The sequence below is a fragment of the Diceros bicornis genome, chromosome 6 (assembly GCF_020826845.1).
Source record: "Diceros bicornis minor isolate mBicDic1 chromosome 6, mDicBic1.mat.cur, whole genome shotgun sequence".
NCBI classification, from domain to species: Eukaryota; Metazoa; Chordata; class Mammalia; order Perissodactyla; family Rhinocerotidae; genus Diceros; species Diceros bicornis.
In genome coordinates, this window is record NC_080745.1 from 20,143,226 (window position 1) to 20,151,341 (window position 8,116).

Genomic DNA, 8,116 nt, shown 5'->3' on the forward strand with positions numbered 1-8,116 from the left:
TTTAAAAAAATTCTTGGGCGCCTCCGGCTGCCTCGGCGCTGTCGTCGGGGTGGGGGGAGGGAAATGGGAAGGAAGAAGGGGAAGCCTTGTGCTCCCTCGCCCGGCGTGTCTCCGCCCGCCAGGTGTCCCTGCTGCGAGTCCAGGAGGGCGCGCGCTTAGAGCAGGGACCCCTCAGGGCCGGCGTATCACCGCACAGGCCCCCTGACCCGGCGGCGGCGCGAGGGCCCCACGCGGACAGAGACACCGTCTCTGGGCTGCCCTGGTCGCTCGGGTCGGTGGGGTCAGTGCCAGGGATTTCTCAGGGTTTGCTTCCTCGTCCACATGGATCAGATCCGAACAGTGCCACAAAAGATAACCCGACTTGGAGGCGCCTCCTTTTTGCCTCGCCTTTGGGTGTAAGTAGCGTGCTGGGGAAATGGGTTCAGTGCCCAGCCCCAAGGCCCCATCTAGTCATTCTAACTTGGACTTGCAGCCACTGTGGATTGTTCGCCAATTATTTTGTGTGTTGCTGTTTTCTCACTAAGTTATACACTTCCCTAGGAAAAAATGAAAAGACGGGTCACAATTCTGAGCATATTGGATGTTCAATAAATACCCGACTTGTCAGTCAAGGGCGCACATTGACTGCTAGTTTGACCTATTGAGTATAAAAACGAGAGAAATACAAATTTATGTAAGCTGCCTTGAACAGTTGGCTTTCTGTTAGGGACCACCAAGTTCTCATCTTCCTGTTTGTCCCTACTTGATTTTTACCCACGTTTGTTTTGAAAGACATGTTTTGGTGTCACTGGTATGGGCTTTCTCAAACTCTGTAGCTTTTGTTTTTATTATTTTTTATTTAAATTGAGGAATTTATTACACATACCATACCAGCGAACCCACGTTCTGATTCACTTATTACTTTCTCTCCTTTTCCCCCTATTTATTTTCCAAGTTTGATTCACTCTTCAGGATCCAACTTAAATAGCTGCATTTAACCTTTGACGTACACTACCTTGGATTTGTACTTGTCTTTCTGTGTTGTGTTTATCTAACTCGATTGTAAGTTGAGAGGAGGGACTTACATATCCCCCAATGCCTAGTGTAATTCTTTGCATGAAGTAGACACTCTAAATATTAGGTCGAAATAATAGGTTACTGATAAAGTGAGGAGCAGTTGAATGTCTTCACAGTTTCCCCGGCGTTTAGTGCCTCTCTTTTGCAAAGTAAGTGGTATTTAGGTGCAAATAGGACTGAGTAAAAGGGCCAGAAATTCAGTGTTAGGGAAGTAATTGTAGATTAAAATATCCACAAAACCAGAGAACCTATTCTTAGAAATACACCGTCATTGATCCCTGTTTTGTTCAATGAGCCCAGTATGTTTTTTATATCATTTAAAATCAACTGATAGTAATATATGCCTGCCATCACAAGACATAGTGATAAGGAATACGAGTATACAACAGGCTTTGTCGGATTTGCCTCACGGGACCCTTCTAGATGCAGAGAAGATCATAAATATTTGGAGTCCCACCTCTCTTCCTTGGATTATTGCAATAACCTCCTAATTGGTCTCCTGCCTTTGCCCTTGCCCCCCTGCAATCTTTTTTCACACAGCAGCCAGAGAGATCATGACAAAACATAATTCAAACAATGTTACTCCTCTCCTAAAACTTTCCATTAGCTTTTGTTCATTCTTTGAGTAAAGATCCAAGAGCTTACAAGAGCACTTCGTGATCTGACCCCACCTCGATCTCTTGACTTCATTTCCTGCTACATTCGTCCTCCCTATTCTGCAGCAACCACTATGGCCTTCTTGGTATTCTTAGGACATGCTTGTCACACTCCCACCTCAGAACCTTTACATTTGGTGTTTTGTTTGCCTTCTTAAAGTCGACTCAAATATCAGTTCCAGTGAGGCCCTTCCTGGCCACCGTATTTAAAGTTGCAGACACCCTCCCAAAACACACATACACAATCCCTATCACTCTCCCTGGCTTTATTTCTCTCTACCACTTAGCATAGTCTCATATGTTATATAATTTACCTTTTTATTTTATTTGACTTCACCCACCAGACTAGCAGCTCCTTGAGGACAGGGAGGTTTGGCTGTTGTTACTTCAATGGAGCTTACATTCCAGTGGGGGACACAGATGGTGGTGTGTTTTGGAGAAGATGAAAATAGGATGATGTAATTGGGAGCTACTTAGTTGGGTGCCACGGAAAGCATCTCCAAAGCGGTGAGGCTTAAGCTGCTGGTGAATGAAAGAAACGGGGCAGCCATATGAAGATCATGGGGAAGAGCTTTCTAGGCTGAGGGAACAGCTAATGCGAAGTCCCTAAGGCTCTTGAGAATGCATTTAGTATGTTCAGGAACAGAGAGGCTACCAGCATGACTGAAGCACAGATGAGGAGAAAATGATATGAGACGAAGTCTTGGAATTTGATAAGGTCACTTAGGAGAGTAAATAGATGGAGAAGTTGTCTGAGGACAGAGCCCTGGGGAGATAGGTCAAGAAGAGAAAAACCAATACAAGAGACTGAGAAGGACAGCCATGGAGACCTGCTGAGAGGGGTGTCAGGAGCCAAAGAAAGTGTTTTAAGGAAGACCAGCAGTCAATGGTGCCCAATGCTATTGAGAGGTCAAGGAACACAGAAGTGACCAATGGATTTAGCAACATGGAGGTCATTGGTGACTGACTGAAGTGAGTTGAGAAATGTGAGATGAAGATGAAGATGAAGAGTTGAGAAATGTGTGATGGAAATAACAACTATAAATATTTCAAGAAGTTTTGCTGTGAAGAGGAACAGAGAAACTTGTAGCTAAGGAAGGAGTGGGGTAAAGGGAAGATTTTGATTTTCTTGTTTTGTTTTTGTTTTTGTTTGTTTTTAAAGAAAGGATACTACAGCAGTGCCTTTTAGACTTCAGGTAAGCCACAGTAAGAACTACATTTCCATTGTGACTTGTTGCATACATACTTAAAATTATGGAAACAAAAATTTCACAAAATAATACTCTTATAATGAATGAAGCATTCTAAGTTTTCATTTAAAAAATGCTGCTTATAACCCACCAAAATGTTCGCAAGACTCACTAATGGGCTGTGACCTGAGGTTTGAAAAACACTTTGGTGTATTAGAGCTGGCTCAGACCGGCTCGTGAGAGCCAGTTTTACACATCTCTTCCATGTTGGTACCTTGAAATTGGCCAGGATGGGCCTATTTACACTGTGGAAATAAACAACTGCTACAACTTAGGGCTTCCCCACCCCCATCCTCAGAAAGCCAGACATTAAAACATTTACCAGCACACTACTGACTGTACTCATGTGAATGATCCAGTAGAGAAGAGAAACTGATGATATAAGAGAGAGGATAGTTACAAAAGTGGTTCTTGAAATGATTTTGCCCAAAAAACACAGGAATAAAAGTTGAGACTATCCATTCAAAACAAAAACATAGATGTTACAAGTCATTTGCAGACAATTGCCTTAGAGTTCCAAAGATGAAGGGATCATTTCTGGTTGGATCAATTTCTTTTTCATCTATCTTTATTGTCTTCTTTCCTTACCCAAAAAACCACGTATATATATATATAATACAGTGTGCCTGCAAATTTAGAATACTGTGATATAAAAATACTGCCTTATAAGCAAAATGTGAAATAATATATATTGCCCAAGTTTTTTAAAAACTAGCAAAAAAATCACATGATTTTACACATGAATTGAAACTATATGCTCTTGCTACTTGACAAGATTAACTGATTAAACAGAAACATCTGCCATATTTTGTGAATGATGTGAACTATGTTGTTTCAAGCTAAGAAATACTTCTGGTGGTGATTTTGCTTACTATTGTGTTCATGTGTTATGTTTGTTATTATTATAATTTTTTTAAAAAATTTTGATCCTCCAAGCACTTATTAAATGTTGGTGCCAGTGGTGGGAAAATATGCCCCCAAATCAATAATTTTGTAATACAAGTTAGATGTGATAAAACACTGTAAAGAACTTGAAACCACTGCTTTGATTTTTTACTGTGAATTTAGGAGCCAGAACTCTGGAAACTTAAGCAACAATAATGATAAATAAAAAGCAATATAAAGTAAATATTTTGCCAAAATAGTTATAGATTTATGAGCTCTGAGAACATATACCCTGCATTCCCTTTATTCTCATGAGAAAATTAGTCTTGAATTATGCAGGTTTTATATTATTCAGTCTTTAGAAGTGCATTCTTTACAAAAAAACAGCACTCATATTTCTTATACATATGTCTGCTTCCCAGAGAAATTTTAATGGTTGGTGTCATCCACCTCTTCTGAATGTCCTACCCACTCTAAATGGACTCATTTCCTCTTTGAATCCTCTTGCTTTGCACTAATCTCTCCCACACCCCAATACTAGCACCACCTATGAGCACTCAATCTCTTTTTTCACCCTCCAAACCCCCTGTATTCAGATTGATCAAGCTTACCCCTTATGTTCTATGGGCTCATGTCCCAAATCTAGTCTTCTCAGGTGTGAGAAACAAGCTTCTAGAACTATGGTTTTGTCATAAAATAAAAGAATCTTGGAGATGGCAAAGATCTTCAGAGGAGTGTAAATTACATTAATTCATCCAAATGGCTCAAAGAATGAGATGCTGTCCTATTTTTTTTGGGGGGGTGGGGGGGAGATCAGCCCTGAGCTAACATCCATGCTAATCCTCCTCTTTTTGCTGAGGAAGACCAGCTCTGAGCTAACATCTATTGCCAATTCTCCTCCTTTTTTTCCCCAAAGCCCCAGTAGATAGTTGTATGTCATAGTTGCACATCCTTCTAGTTGCTGTATATGGGACGCGGCCTCAGCATGGCCGGAGAAGCGGTGTGTTGGTGCGAGACCGGGATCTGAACCCGGGCTGATAGCAGCGGAGTGCGCGCACTTAACCGCTAAGGCACGGGGCCGGCCCTGCTGTCCTATTTTTTAAATACTTTTCTTGAATGGCTTGGCAGGCTATGGTATGTTAACTAAAGAATACTATATTGTTATTTGACATGAGAAGAATACATCTGAAATTATGTAAATTTTAAAAGTCAAAACAAAATAGAATACTTAAAAAGTTTTATATGTATAAACTTTATATATATATTCCAATATATTCCAAAAGTTTATATATATATACACATATATATATATTCCAATATACCAGGCAACATGTTAGGCACTAGAGATATGGTGGGTAAAAAATATAGCTTTCCTGGAGCTTAAATCTAGTGGGAGTTAAATATTAAGTAATTACATACATGTATTTTAAAAAGTGCAAAAGAATGATATTAGTAACTGTTAATGCTCATTGTGGTCTTTTGTCCTGCAAAGTTGCTGAGATTCATAATAGTATTAAAAGGCCTCCCTCAGCAACCCAGTCTCAAGGATTGGTTAATCCTTCACATAGCTAATCCTCTTCCAGCTTGTATTTACACAGCTCATTATAACGTAGAGTGACAAGTGAAACCTCAAGGGAAGAATTTCTGTGACATGTTGGAGCAAGCAAGAAATTCAGGTGGTTTTTCCAAATAGAAAAATGTTATTGAGTCCAAGTACTTCTTAAAAAACTTATTTTGTAAATTTTAAAACATACACATAAGTAAAGAGATAGTATGATGAATTCCCATCCACTCATTGTCCAGCCCCAGCAATTATCAACATGGCCCATCTTGTTTCATCTACACCTCACCCACTCTTTCCCCACCACTGGCTCATTTTGAAGCAAATCTCAGACTTCATTTAATCTATAAAAATTTCAAAACTGATTGTTAGACTTAAAGGTTTAATAAGACCCAGGCTCAATTTTTCGGCCAGAAGACCTCACAAGTGGTATGAATTTCCAACTGCAAGTCATCAGGAGGCACTTAAAGTCTGGTTGTTTTTCTATTAGCAATAATCGCACCTCAGATAAACCTCATTGGCTATGATACTGCCACTGCGCAAAACTGGTTGTTTTTCTTTGTATGATATCAAGACTGGTCAGTGGTTTCAGATGTTGTTAGCTTTATCCATCTATTACAAAGTTCCTACCAGTTTTTGATCAAATGGTTTTAGCAGCTAGCTATTGATGGTCATTGCCTAGATTCATTAGGAATTGAAAAATGATGATATATCAATTCCATCATTTCTCCTGTATTTATGAGTTGGAATTCTTCTATAAGGAAATACTATTTCCCTTATCAACTGTTTGGTAACCCCAAGGTGAAGTTTATGCCAGAAAGGCAGGGTAAGTGCTGGTTTCTTCCCTTTACTTAGGGGTTTTCTTAATAATAAATTGGTTCCCTAGCCTCCATGAAAGGTAAGCAAGGAACTGGTTTTTAAAAATGTCATTATGAATTCATGAATATTAATATTTAATGTGTATCTTATTTTTTTGATACTTAAATTATTCCATCTTTAACCGGAGGGGATCCCTTTGAGTTGGCTTTTGACACCACCCAGTAATCTTAGAGAGTTTTCTTGCTTTCTGGTATGATAAAATGTCCCAAGCTATCATTTTCATTTCCTGCCAAACCTGGACTTAGCAGTTTCTCCAAGGAAACTTTTAGTGGGAAATGGTATTTAGAGACCACAATTTTGCCTAGGGATGCCCGTGGCAACTAGGTTGGTTTCTAGACTTCCTCAGTGGGTGGAGCTAGGAAAGATTTAAAAAAAAAAATCTGAGTTTATACTGATTTCTTTTCATTCAATTTAAGGTTATAATGTTTTCTCTTAGGTTTTTTATTTTATATTTACATCTCATTTTTCTTATGAAAAATCTTGGTTTCTAACAACATTAACATAATTACTTATTTGCTTTATCCTATTATATATAATAAGTTTCAGGATAAAAATATAAATATTATCATAGCAATATGATTACAAAACAAAATCAAGGTTTATTTGCAGTTTTTTTCTGTCCTTAGGCTATATCTCACAGGAGATATATAAGCAAACTTCTGTCTTTTAAAGTAATTTGACAGTACTACCCAAAGCAATCTATAGATTCACTGCAATCACTATAAAAATCCCAACAGCACTTTTTGCAGAAATAGAAAAAAAAATCCTGAAATTCATATGGAATTTCAGGGGATCCTGAATAACCAAAACAATCTTGAAAAAGAACAAAAAGGTGGAGGTCTCACACTTCCTGATTTCAAAACATTACAAAGCCAGTAAGCAAAATAGTGTAGTACTGGCATAAAGACGTACCTATAAATTAATGGTATAGGATGAACCCTGAAATGAACCTTCATGCATATAATCAAATGACCTTCAACAAAGATGCCAAGACCACTCAATGGGGAAAAGACAGTCTCTTCAACAAATGATACTGGGAATATTGGGTATCCACATTCAAAAGAATGAAGTTGGACTCTTACTTGACACTAGATACAAAAATTAACTTAAAATGGATTAAAGACCTAAACATAAAACCTAAAACTATAAAATTCCTAGAAGAAAACATAGAAAACTTCATGACATTGGATCTTGGCAATAATTTCTTGGATATGACACCAAGAGCACAGGTAACAAATTAAAAAATAGACACATAGGACTATATCAAACTTAAAAATTCTGTGCATAAAGGACACAATCAACAGAGTGAAAAGGCAACCTATGGAATGGAAAAAAATATTTGCAAATCATATATCTGATATGATATATGGATAATATCCAAAACGTATAAAGAAATCCTACAACTCAACAGCAAAATAACAACCCAAGGCAAAAATGTGCAAAGGATTTTAACAGACATTTCTCCAAAGATGATATACAAATGACCAACAAGCATATGAAAAGATGCTCAACATCACTAATCATTAGATAAATGCTAATCAAAACCACAATGAGAAACCACCTCACACTCATTAGGATGGCTGTTATCAATAATAATAATAAGAAGAAGAAGTGTTGGCAAGGATGTGGAGAAATTGAAATCCTGTGCACTATCGATGGAAATGTAAAATGGTGCAGCCACTATGGAAAACAGTATGGCAGTTCCTCAAAAAATTAAAAATAGAATTACCATATGATCCAGCAATCCCACTTCTGAGTATATATCCAGAGGAACTGAAAGCAGGTTCTTGAAGAGATATTTGCATACCCATCTTCATAGCAGCATTATT

The 8,116-nt window shown here is 38.2% G+C and overlaps 1 pseudogene; it reads right to left on the minus strand.

Annotated features, from left to right (window-relative positions):
• Positions 1-5,826: 5,826 nt before the first annotated feature.
• LOC131407739 (U4 spliceosomal RNA) lies at positions 5,827-5,955 on the minus strand (annotated as a pseudogene).
• Between the last annotated feature and the right edge of the window lie 2,161 nt (positions 5,956-8,116).